At 36.3% G+C, this 13,301-nt stretch overlaps 1 long non-coding RNA gene across 4 annotated transcripts in view; it reads right to left on the bottom strand.

Moving 5' to 3' along the window:
- The window catches only part of LOC115292607, a 52,346-nt gene that overhangs the window by 27,152 nt on the left and 11,893 nt on the right, over nucleotides 1-13,301 (bottom strand). For 2 of the 4 annotated variants that reach the window (XR_003909061.1, XR_003909058.1), the window contains exons 3-4: nucleotides 7,591-7,740; nucleotides 1,832-1,880 (exon numbers count right to left, since the gene is read on the bottom strand). This is a non-coding gene — a long non-coding RNA (uncharacterized LOC115292607). Of the gene's footprint in view, nucleotides 1-1,827; nucleotides 1,881-7,590; nucleotides 7,741-13,301 lie in introns of all 4 variants that reach the window. The other 2 variants (XR_003909059.1, XR_003909060.1) reach the window with 2 other exon arrangements.

The raw sequence follows: 13,301 nt of genomic DNA, 5'->3' as shown, positions 1-13,301 counted from the left end.
CCATTATTTAAGCCATCCACCCAGTCTCTGGTATTTTGTTATGGGAGCCCTAGCAATTTAATACAACAGATACATACACACTTTCCACATATTCGATTTAGTTTGCCCTTGCCTACTGACAGATAAGGTATTTCATTGTGTTTTATGGAGACATTAATAAGTATTACATTCCATGTATGTTGAAATGAAAATACAACATATAGGAATAGACAGAAATATCCAGTTTTTCAAATCTCTCTTCTACCTTATATGCAAATTGTGATATTTGTCCAGTAATTGCCCGATGATTTTAATATTTGATTAGTCTAGATTTTAGGAGTGAATATTTTTATCCTAGAGCATTCTGATAAAGCTGATATTATGCCAAAACATAAATAAGCTGCCTTTGACTTCCAAATCCAAAATACCAAACTTTTTTAAACTTTCATTTACGAGGTTGTTTCGAGCATTTGCCATTTGCCCTGAGCTGTGTTAGGTGAGGAGACACAGCAGGAAGGGAGACGGTGTTTGAAACCCCTGGAGTTCAGATCACATCATGGAAAGCTGCTGTCAGACACAACAGATGCACAGGGAATGCATTGATAGCACTTGTGAAGGGATGCCTCTGGCTTATTGACAGAGAATCTGGGCCTAAATAGAGGGTGGGTAAGGGAGCCAAAAAAGACCTTCTATGTTTACATTTGAACATAAAAGGCATTATTAATGTAGACACATATTGGGTTAAGAGAGAGAGTTTTTGGAAAGGGGCAAAAGCATTTGCGTCTTTTTTGGAAAGTCCCTTGTGCATTCATTGGAGGATCTAACAGCAGCCAAGCGGGAGGGGTTGGGGGGAGGTGCCAATATAAGGGCAATGTACAGATGTGCCCTCCATCCTATAGCAAAGAGAAGTCACTGGAAGTGTTAGGCAAGGAAAACACCTGATCAGATTTGCATTTGAAACCTCATTCTGCTTCGCTGTAGAGAAGGATAAGGGTGTTTGAGCAGACAAAGGGAGACTAGTAAGAAGTTTATACAAGTAATTCATATGGGAGATGCTAGATGTTTGGGTTGCAATGAATTTGGTAAGAAGTGAATAAGCTCATAATAGTTTTTGGCAGTAGAATCTACAGAACTTTATTGGAAGAAAATATACCCTTCCCACCCAACGCACACACAGCCAGGCACCCAGGGAAGATGATTACATGAAACCTCATGGAGATATTTACATTGTAAAGTTTATGGAAGCCCTCTTTCCACTTACCACACACACACACACACACACACACAAAATAGTAATGTCCATCACTAGAATGCTAGTTGAATAAATTTTCATTTCTCTGTATAATAGCCTATTTAGAAGCCATTAAAGATATGGAATAGCGTGCTAGTAGATTATTGCGACGTGTGGAAGAAACTCCACCAACAAGCTCAGAGTAGGCATATATGAAGGGGAGCTTTGAAGTGATTTTACATTCTTTTTCACTTTGTTGTTAGTGAACAACAATCACAGAAATATAGGATGTTCATTTTTTAATTGATTATCAGCATAATATCAAGATATTTAATCATAGCAAGTACTAAACAAGTATGTTTCCAGACTAATAAATATTTTCTTGTATCAATAAATTAGTCTAATGAATAGTATCTATATTGGGTTTGTTTCTTTGGTGTTAGGTTCAGACTTCGGTATCCAAAACAAAGAATCCCACTAGAACTTAAGTCTCATTTGAAATCATATGAAACATTTCTATTTGTTCATATCAAACATTTTTTTTTGAAGGAAATGACTACAACTGATGGATATAGTTGCTCGTTAGTTAAAAGGCTTTATGAAAAAAATGTATTTACCTACATGGTCAGAGGTCAGTCACTTTATCTTTGTAAGTCTTAATTGACTTAATCTGTAAAAAAAAAAAAAAAAAAAGATTACCAAAAAGGATTTATACGATTTATAAGATTTAAATAAGATGCTGTATATCAAGTACTTAGCACAGTGTCTGTTGCTTGCTGAGCATGGAATAAATTAGTACTCACCTTCAATTACCCAAGCTTCACTGGTCAGCTCTTAACTGCTTTATAAACTGAGGTCCTATGGTCATTCTAACTTAATGCTTGTTGATTCCTTTAGTATTTGTTTAGCTTTATTACTGTGAAATGGGTACAATTATTGAGTCCAGGAACAGAATTCTAATTGTTCAGTAACATTTAACTGAAATACAGAAATCTTCTTAAGCATTGTTTATCATCTTGTCTTGCTACCCTGATATAGTCAATTCCTTTGTGATGTTTTCCTCTGGGGTTTTTATTAGAGAGCCTGTAGTGGGGTGCTTGGGTGGCTCAGTCCATTAAGCGTTCGACTTTGGCTCAGGTCATGATCTCGTGGTTTGTGAGTTTGAGACCCCCATGGGGCTCTGTGCTGACAGTTCAGCCTGCTTCAGATTCTGTGTCACCCTTTCTCTCTGCCCCTCCCCCATTCATGCTGTCTCTCTGTCGTTCTCAAAAATAAAAAACATTAAAAAATTAAAAACAGAAAGCCTATGGTTACAGGCATATTACCAAGATCTTTAATTTTCAAACAGGAATTTATCCTCACGTATGAAAGATCTTTAAAAAATGTGGACTGAAAAGTCTGTGTCGTTAGAGTTTACAATTCTTTAAAATAACCATTTAAAAATGAGTGAATGGTGTAGATGTGAGAGAACAAGTTGAGTGAGATTTGGCAAAGAGTAAATATAAAAACATTTCCAGTATTATAGATTTATCCATATAAAATAGCTCTCCACACTAAAGTTCCTATTGATTAGCCTATCAAATTTATGAAGATGTGCAAAAATAAATGAAAGATGGGAAAACATAATGAGTGTATAATATATTATACGAAGAATATTACTCAAACCAGCTGGCTTGAAAACACCATTTTTATTTTTTATTTTTTTCTTCAAATCGTAGACATACAGAAAGAAAAAATGGATGCATCATATGTATAAAGCCCTGTACTTTGACCCATTGAATATACTCTTGTAACCCCCCAGAAGCTTCCCCTCATCCTACCTCTTAGTACATTTGATGATTAAGGTCACAGGTTTTATGAGCAAATACGTGTTAAAATACCAGGTCAGTCACTTAGTCATTGTAAGCTGTATTCTCTTTATCTACTGCCCTCCTGCCCCAAAAAAGGTGATAATAGACCCTAACTATTCTGCCTACTTCTAACAGCAGGGTTTAGTTTTAACCTTTTTTGTACTTTTTATAAATGGGAACATTTGTATGTAATCTTGTGTCTGTCTATATTTGTTTAATATGTTTGTGAAATACACTTAGATTTTGTGTACTCTAATAGCTAATTATTTTTGCAGAACAGAATTTCATTATATGACTATATCACAGTGTTTCTTCATTCTGGTCTTGGTAAGTTTCTAGTATTTGTTATTATAAATAGCACTACTATCAACATGTTAGAACACATCCTACAGTGAGCCCATCCATACATTTCTGACAAATATATGCCTAGGATTGGGACTATTCAGTCATAGGGTATTCATATCTTTTTTAAAAATTTCTTATTTATTTTTGAGACAGAGAGACAGAGCATGAATAGGGATGGGGCAGAGAGAGAGGGGGACACAGAATCTGAAGTAGGTGCCAGGCTCTGAGCTGTCAGCACAGAGCCCGTTGTGAGGTTTGAACCCACAAATCGTGAGATCATGACTTGAGCCGGTCAGACACTCAACTGATTGAGACACCCAGGCACCCCCATATATTTACCTTTAGTATATATTGTCATATAGTTTCCCAAAATGGTTATACTAATTTATACTTTCTCCTCCAACCCATAAGAGTGTAGGGGAGTCTCAGTTTCTCCATGCCCTTACCAAGAGTTGGTGGTTGTTTTTTGGTTTTGAGTTGGGGGAGGATTTTTTCATTTTTGCTTATTCTAATGGGTGAATATTGGTATCACATTTTTTATTATTGTTGACAATTCTGTAATGTCCAATGGAATTAATAATTTTGCGTGTTTTGACCATTTTAACCACTGTATATTAATCATGAATTATACCCCATAATGCATGTACGATAACAAGAGTGTACTATAGGTTATGTAGACATTATATCTCTTCCTTGTTTTTTTCTTCCATCCCTTTAAAATTCCTTTCGTTCAGTATTTCTGTTTTCATATGCTATTTTTTGCCCACAATTATTCGAATTGCAATTTTTTTATCTTCCTATTTATCTATAGATTTATGTGTATTATGTTCCTTTAACCTAAACATATATTGCAGTGAAGTAAACTCTAAAGTACATAGAGAAATGCAAAGAAGAGAAATAGAAAGTGACTTCTATTTAAAGTAGAGTAAGATTTCCATGAAGTATTTATTAAAGAGTTATCTTGAGGATTAATGGATAGTGAGGTGTCTGTATCTGAATTCTGTAATTGATGAAAAAATTCTACTTCCTAGAAAATAAGACATATTAACATCTTAATTAATATGATACATTTATTGCTATTAGTGAATCAATATAGATTGATAATTTTTATTATTTCACTAAAGCCCATATTTCATTCAGATTTCTTTAGTTTTTACCTAATATTTTTCTTTATTTCAGAACTTTATCTAGGATACCATACATTTAATAATCATGTCTCCTTACACTCGTCTTGGCTGTGACAGTTTCTCAGACTTCTCTTGTTTTTGGTAGCCTCAGTAGATTTGAGATCTGCTAGTCAGTGCCCTAGTTGGAATCATTGCCCCCCCCTCACCCCTTAATTATGGTTGTACAGAGGTACAATCATTTGGGGGGGAATACCATAAGGTAAAATGCCATTTTCATTTCATCATGTCCAAGGTACATATTATCGACATGACTTATCATTGTTAATGTTAATTTTGATTACCTGGATGAGATATTTTTGTCCAGTTTCTCCACTATAGTTGCTTTTCTCTCCTTTTCCATGATACGCTTCTTAGTAGGAAAACACTATGTCTAGCCCACATTTCAGAAGGAGGCGGTTTTGTTCCACCTCCTCGTGTATCTACACAAATTATTTGGGATGCTCCTGCAAGGAGGATTTTGTGCACTTTTTTTTTTTGTTTGGTATCTTTTGACTCCCTTTATTCATTTTCCTGTCCCCCATCCCCTGAAATCAATCTATTCTCTGGCACAATCAGTCTCTTCTCTATATCCAGGAGTTGTTTTGGGTGTGTGTTTGTTTTTAGATTCTACATATAAGTGAGATCATACTGTATATTTCTCTGATTTCACTTAGCATAATAACCTCAAGGTCCATGCATGTTGTCATAAGCAATATTTCATTCTTTTTAAAAGGCCAAATAATATTCATTGTGTGTTTACACATATATGTGTGTATATATTCATATATGTATATATATTTCTATCACCTTTTCTTTATTCATTCATCAGTGGATATAGAAGTTGCTTCCATATCTTAGTGGTTGTAAATAATGTTTCAGTGAAATTGTGAGTAAACGCACACACACACATATATATATCTTTTCGAGTTAGTGTTTTTGGTTTTTTTTTTGATAAATTGTAGGCTTGGTGAGGAAGATGCTCTTTGACACAGGTGGCATCCTTTCAACTTTCTTCTATGACTGCATGTGTGTAGAGCACACACTTCCTTTCTTTCAGTAACTGCTCCCAGCTCATTCTGTGTATTTCCAGCCCCAGTTCTAAAATCTGCCATTTCCTCTTTGATTGGAGAATGGTATTGGAAACAAAGATTTAGGTGTCAGTCTGTTTTTATGTGAGCATATTATTAATATTTTAAGAGACTACACGGAGGTATTTGAGTTAGTTTTGGAAAACTTGGTATAAGTATTTTTTTAAGCCTTCAGTGTTTTCTACTTAGACAACATATATTTTAGAATACTTTAGAATAAAATGGAATAAATGCAAATAATAATGTTTCCAAAGTTACTTATTATATTTATCAGAATTAATGATAAGTATTTTACTTGGGCTAGAAATTATTCTATTGATATGACCAACTAATTGACTTTCTAATTAAGAGAGTAAATTAGGCTAGAAAATAATAAGTGCTATAAAGGATATGTGTATTCTATCTGATATTTTTTTTCATCTTAATGGAACTGAAAAAATGAAATTATTATGATCATTGTCCTGAGTGTCAAACAAGCATCTTTTAAACTCAAAGTTTGGTGGTTTGAGAGAGAACTGGGTATCTATATCCCAAAGAAATATGTGGAGACAAATTAATAGAAAAGTGATCTTAGTGAACAGATAGATATTTAGAACTTTATCTTCAGAGAAGATAGCTATAAATTATAACTGTATCTTGCTGTTCATTATGACAAGACCCATATTTATCTATAGTTTCTCAGGTTTCATATTAAGATCTACCTGGCAGTAAATGATAAATTAAGTAGGTCTTTGTAAAAAACATTTTTAGGTTTTTGGACACTTAAGTTTTCTTGTTTTTTACAGTTTATTTTTGAGCGAGCGAGTGAGAGCAAGTCGGGAGGGGCAGAGCAAGAGGAAGATACAGAATCTGAAGCAGGCTCCAGGCTCCAAGCTGTCAGTGCAGAGCCAGACATGGGGCTCAAACTCATGAACCGTGAGATCATCACCTGAGCCAAAGTCAGGCACTTAACCAATTGAGCCACCCAGGCGCTCCAGGTTGTTGGACACTTAGATGTTAATTTTCAGTGATTTTGAGTAGGACCGTGGATTTTAGAAGAGAAAATAAACAATGACCTGTAGAAATAATTGTAAAATAATTTTCTATTTTAAAAGAAATATTGACTGCTGCTGTATCTGAAATAATTTTAGAAACATCTCCATTTTTAATGTTTTATATTCTAACCAAAAGACTCTATACTTTATAGCACTTTCTCAATGGGCAGCAGTAATATCAGTAGGCAACAGCCTCTTCTAGCACATATATTTCACTCAATTTTTTTCATTACCCCATATAAGTTTATATTTCATCTTTTTTTTTCTTTTTAAAAAATTTAACCCCACTCCTATTTCAACTGAGAGTTGTATACACCTTGGCAAGGATAGTAGATTGAAGTGTTTGGTTGCCTGAAGTCTATACAATTTGGAAGCCAACCCTTCTTACCCTTCTTGGTAATGGGGGGACATGTGCCTGGGTGTCTCAGTTGGTTAAGTGTCGGATACTTGGTTTCAACTCAGGTCATGAGCTCATGGTTTGTGAGTTCAAGCTCTGTGTCAGGCTCTGTACTGACAACATGGAGCCTGCTTGTGATTTTGTCCCTCCCTCTCATTTTGCTCCTCCCTCCCTCCCTCCCTCTCAAAAATAAATAAATAAACTAAAAAAAAAAGAATGTGAATTATTAGTGCAAAATTAAGTACAGGGACATGGATGAAAGAGAGAACTCTGAGGTTTAAGCTTCACTTGCTCCATGTAAATCTGGCTCTCTGGGCAAGGAGAGAAAATATTTTTCTATTGCCTATGCTACTGGTGTGACCATATATGGACTGTTCTTGAAGATGTAAACCAGAACTGATTAATGTAGTATAGTTGGGATTATGATTGTCTTCCTTTTCCTACACAAGTGTTTTTGCCACTGTGATCAGCACTGAGAGCCAGTGGAATGCAAAACAGACCTGGTCCCTAAGGGTGGAGAACTTGCAATGATGTCTATGAGCAGGTCTCCTCTGTTGTAGCCTGATGTTAAAGAGACCACCAAAGCCGAATTGAGGCAAGGCATGACTGGGCCAAACCTAAACTCCAGGTGGTGAGGAGCAGAGAATGGCCTGGAACAATGAATACATTGAGATTATATAGGCATACATAGAATTCTGTGTTAGTCAATTAGATTGTGACACTGATCACCAGGTTTGATAGGAACCAATCATGTTGGTTCTTTGCTCTGCTAAATGACCAATCATAGTGGGACAGTGACTAACCACTTTTCTGTAGGTGTGGCCTTGATCAGACCACAGAAAAGGGGCGGGGGAACAGTTTACAGCAAAACATTCAGTAAGTTAACCCATTACATTCCAAAAGAAGTTAACCCATTACATTCCAAGCTAGCCTACAGCACCCTCTTCTAGACATTGGAACTTCACCAAAGTTATATTCATTTATTTTTGCTTCCCACTTCATCATAAGGCCTGAACATGGTGTTCTTTAAAATGAAAAGCTTTAATGAGATATAATTGATATATTAAAAACACACATAGTTAATGTATACAACTTGATGTATTTGGAAGTATGCATACAATGATAAAACTACCACCATAGTCAAATAATAGACATATCCATCACCTCCAAAAATTTCCTTCTGCTCCCTTTTTTTTAGTGGTAAAGGCTCTCAACATATCTACTCTCTTAACAAACTTTTCAATACACAATATAGTTTTATTAACTATCAGCACTGTGCCATACAGATGATTTCTAGAGCTGAAACTTATACCCTTTGAACAACTCCCCATTGCCCTCTCTCCTCATCTTTGGCAACTGTTATTCTATGAACGTCCTATACAGTGGGAGAGGCAGGCATGTAAAGACCTATGTTTAAACACCAGTTACAGCTAAGTAAATAGTTGCAAGCAATAGGCTGTTGTCACGTTAGGAAAAGAGCAATTATTTCTGAATAGAAGGAATAAAACAAGAGTGACTGTGATGATTGAGGCAGGTCTGGAAGAGCTTCAATAGGGTGAGCAGAGGTTTCCCAGGCTGGAGATGAAGACAGCGAGAAAGCTGTACAGAAAGGAATGAGATTGGGCTAGATACAAAGGTCGGAATATGGAACTTCAAAGTCATGGCGGAGATTTGTTTTTAGACCACAGAGATTTGTTTAAGAAAAAAGGCATGATCTGACTTGTGTTTTAGGGAAGTTACCCTTGAATCAATGTGAAGGGCAGATTAGAAGAGATTGAGTTTGGAGGCAAGGAGACCCCAGAGAAGGTCTTCTGAAATAGCCAGTCACTGTGGGCATAGAACAGGGAGGACAAAGAGATATTGCTGAATTAGAAATGATAGGACTTGGTGCCTGGGAAATAAAGGAGGTAAGGAAATATTGATAAAACCATTTATCACCATGTTACTCTACATGAACTAACCTGTGGACTTAGAGGTGTGATTGGGACCTGGAAAGAATAAAATATTTCACAATAGCCACAGCTCAGAATGAAATACAAAGTAGACTTAGAAGGAACATAGGATGCTTGCCTATCATGGAGGATACCAATGCGATTGCAATTTCCCTTTATAATGGAACCAACCTGTGTGGGTTTATTCTTTTATAAACATCACATTTTTTATTTGAGAAAGAGGGAGAGAGAGAACATAAGTGTGGGAGAGGGGCAGAAGGAGAGACAGAGAATCTAAAGCAGGCTTCATGCTCATTCATGACCTAAGCTGAAATCAATAGTTGAAAGTTCAATTGACTGAGCCACCCAGGTGCTCCATAGTTAATAATGAGAGAAACAATAATATTAATGCCTACTATGAACTTTACCTTCTGGATATCATTAGTTGTGAAATGATAGCCACAGTAAGATGTTAACACCCATCACCACACATAGTTATACTTTTTTTTTTCTTGTGTTGTGACCTTTTAAGGTTTACTCTTAGCAAGTTTCAAATATACAATACAATGTTGTTAACTATAATCGTCATGCTGTATATTACTGCCAGGGTCCAGCTCCAGCAGGTCCAGGGTTCCCTGATGGAATGGTGTTGGCAAGAGGGAGGGATGAGAGAGCCACATGGTTCTCTGATCACTAGGCAGGCATCTCTGCACTGACTGAGACTCAGCTTTATTTATGGTAAGTGTATGGGGAGTAGCACAGAAGTGGCATTTGCCTTAGACAATGATTTCTGATGACAAATTTCTTTGATATGTAAAAATTTCCCAGAACATAGATTTGTAGAAGACTCATGCATAATCTTTATCAATAGTGATTGATGTAGGTGATTTAGATGCTTATCATCTGGGGAAGGAAGGTATGTTTAGCATTTAAATATAAGACAATGTTTCAGGAAATGCAATATTTGCTCCCATAGTCACAAAAGAGGAAGTTCCTACAATACGCATATATTGGGCCAGAATAAGGGGACAAGTCATTCCTGACACCAATCAACAAGGTGCCTTGGGGGTCCGTGTTTAAACAAAAACAATTGAGTGGGGGAGGATATAGGGCATCATCTGATGGTAGGAGGCCTTGCAAACCTGCCTTAACCTCACAAGGAGTATTCTCAACTTGTGAGTTAAGAATAGCTCCCATTATATTACATCCCCAGGATTTATTTGTTTTATAACTGGAAGTTTGTACTTTCTGAACACCTTTACCCATTTTATCCATTTCCCACACGTCCCACCTCTGGGAACCACCATCTGTTCTCTGTATGAGTTCAGTTTTGTTTTATTTTGGATCCCCAAGCCCCATTCATGTTGTTGCAAATAACCAGATTTCCTTCTTTTATGGTTGAATAATATTCCATTGTGTATATATACCACATTTCTTGCTATGCATTCATTAATTGATGTACACTAAGTTTGCTTTCATGTCTTGGTTATTGTAAATAATCACTTATAATGTCTCCTCTTTCATTTCTGACTTTATTTGAGTCCTGTCTTTTTTCATGGTGAGTCTAGCTAAAATTGTGATATTTTTGTTTAACTTTTCAAAAAACCTCAGTTCTTAATTTCATTGATCTTTCATTTATTTGCACTCTGATATTTATTTCCTTCCTTCTACTAACTTTTACTGGCTTCATTCAGTCTTCTTTATCTAGTTCTTTGAGTTGTAAAATTAGGTTGTTTGAAATCATTTTTGTTTTTTTTGATGTAGGCATTTATTACCATTATTGCCTCTCAGAACCACTTTTGCTGTATTCCATAAGTTTTGGTATGTTTTCTTATTGTCATTTGTCTTAAGGGGTCTTTTGGTTTCTCTTCTTTGACCTATTGGTTCAGAAGCGTGTTGTTGAATATCCCTGTTTTTGTGAATTTTCCATATTTTTTTTTGTGTGTGTAACTAATTTCTAGTGTTATACCACTGGAATTGGAAAAGATGCTTGATATGATTTCAATCTTCTTAAATTTATTAAGAATATTATTTTGTGAACTACTATATGATCTATCCTGAAAAATGTTTCATATGCTCTTGAGAAGAATGTGTATTCTGTTGCTTTTGGGTAGATGCTAAGTACATCTCTTAATTTAAAGCCTTGATTTACTTTAAATTACTTTAATGTTTAGTAAAAAATACAATCTACTTAAATTTTTTAAGATTTAAATTAGATGAAACAAAGACTCCATCAGTGGAAATATACCTTTTGCATAAAAATGGATCTTAATGTGACAAACCTTTGAAGTTTTGGAAGAAATAATGCAAGTGTCAATGGGTCCTGGAATCACCTACCCTCCAGGCTAATTCAAAGTCAAATGCAGGTTCTTAGGACTTGCCTTATATACATGACAATAGAGGGTGAGGAAAAAGATGAGATGATATTCACCTCAAAGTTTTTGTTTGCTTAGATCTGCTGGTATTTCTTTGGTAACTACAGCTTGGCAAGGAGTCAGCTTTATCTCTTCAGGCTAAAATTGGCCAAGAAATATCAGGCTCTGTCTCTGTATGAAGATTTTTTAGATATAAAGTGCAAGATGAACTTCAAACTCTAACAGATTTTTCTCATGCTGCAATTTTCCAAGAGAATAGCTAGTGGTCCAACTAGGGACATCTAGGAAGGTGACTTTTCTACTCTCCCCCACTGATCTGCATGCTAGATGAGCTTTAAATAACACCATCTTCCTAGGACGTTTGTTACAAATAATGAGAGGGTCTTTGGGTCTCAGAGGATGAGGACAGTCAAGATATTTTGGAAGAGCTTCCAGAACCATTCTTGTATTTACTGAACCTAAGTATTTGGACATAAGGTGTAAATCACTTGATTTTATGGCTGAAGGCAAGAATCTGGCTTGGGCCATCAGGAGAAGAAAGCTGTCTGGAGGGCATTCATGAAGTGAGTGTAGTGTAGCAAGGAGAGGAAAATAACACTAAATGAGCAGTATCGCATTCCCTTGACCTTGCATGTCAGCCAAAGTCCTCAGTATTCTCAGGGAGCAATTACAATCAGAAAGCATAATTGCTTTTATGTATCTCCTTAGAGTTACAAAGTAGGATCACATAAATTATCTCATTATATTTGATGTTTTAGGTATGTTTGTATTTTTCTCTTCCAATTGCACTTGATCTTTTTACATCAATGCCAAGAGATAGGAGGCCAAATATTATCTCAACAAAGAAGGGAACTGAGGCTCAAGTATTAGTGACTTTTTAAAGGTCACAATGTCTTGGCAGCAAAAACAGAACAAGAACAAATTTCTAGGTTTCTGGGCTTGTAATCATTTATACAGAAAGCATATTTTGAAGAAGCAGAGAGGCAGTGCCTGACCTCACATCTATGACCACATAAAAACTGCTCCAAGAAACACTTCCCTCAGGCAGCCAAGTATGAGCTGAACTCCAGGAGGAAATGCAGGAGGACAAATAGTCTCCTTTCTTTCCCTCTGTGCATATGTTTCATGTGCTCTCCTATGCCACCTGGAATGAGTTTTGTTCACAAGAAGAATTTTCAAAAGGGGTCTTAAATACAAGTTTTGCGTTAATAAAGAAAAAAAACCACTAAAGCAAAAATATTGTTGTGCTAGTCTGGTTGCTCACATGAAATCAATACATCTACTAACTTTCAAGGGAGTAAGAACGTCCACTTGGAAAAACTGAGGTTGCTTGGAAAAGTACAGGAAAAGCCAAAAAGAAATGAACAGTAGCTATTATTGAATCCAGAAGTTATAACTTTGGGGAGAGCAGTGAGAGAGAAGAATAGAACATAATTGTAAGTTCCCAGAGGAAATCAAATCCATGTTCCCTCAGCTGGCATTGGATTTTCGCCCTTTCTATATTTTACCTCCCTTGAGGGCTCTGGTGACCTAATGCCCATAATCAACAAACAGTGGGAAAACAATTTGTGTTCCTGTTGAAAAGGAGGCAATAATAGCCAGGCCACTGGGCTGAAGGTATTCACTACCAGAAAAAGGCTCCACTCCATTTCTGTACAGAGGAAGGTGGGGGTAGGGAATCCCCCCTCCAACAAGATTATCTCTCACACCTTAGAGCACTGTGAGCCCTTAGTCTTGACCCCCCTCCTCCCTGAAAGTGAGACTAACCATCCCAATAAGGAGTGGAGCTATCAAAAGCCAAATTTAATGTTTTCTTGCCCAGACATAAAGAAGTTGCTTCTTATTTCTCTTAGAGCCTACTTCTTTGAAGCTAGTGCTATACAGCGTTTCAGGAACATCCTGCAA

The sequence above is a fragment of the Suricata suricatta genome, chromosome 5 (assembly GCF_006229205.1).
Source record: "Suricata suricatta isolate VVHF042 chromosome 5, meerkat_22Aug2017_6uvM2_HiC, whole genome shotgun sequence".
Taxonomy (NCBI): domain Eukaryota; kingdom Metazoa; phylum Chordata; class Mammalia; order Carnivora; family Herpestidae; genus Suricata; species Suricata suricatta.
Note: the sequence above shows the minus strand (reverse complement) of the source record. Positions and strands in the feature narration are given on the sequence as shown.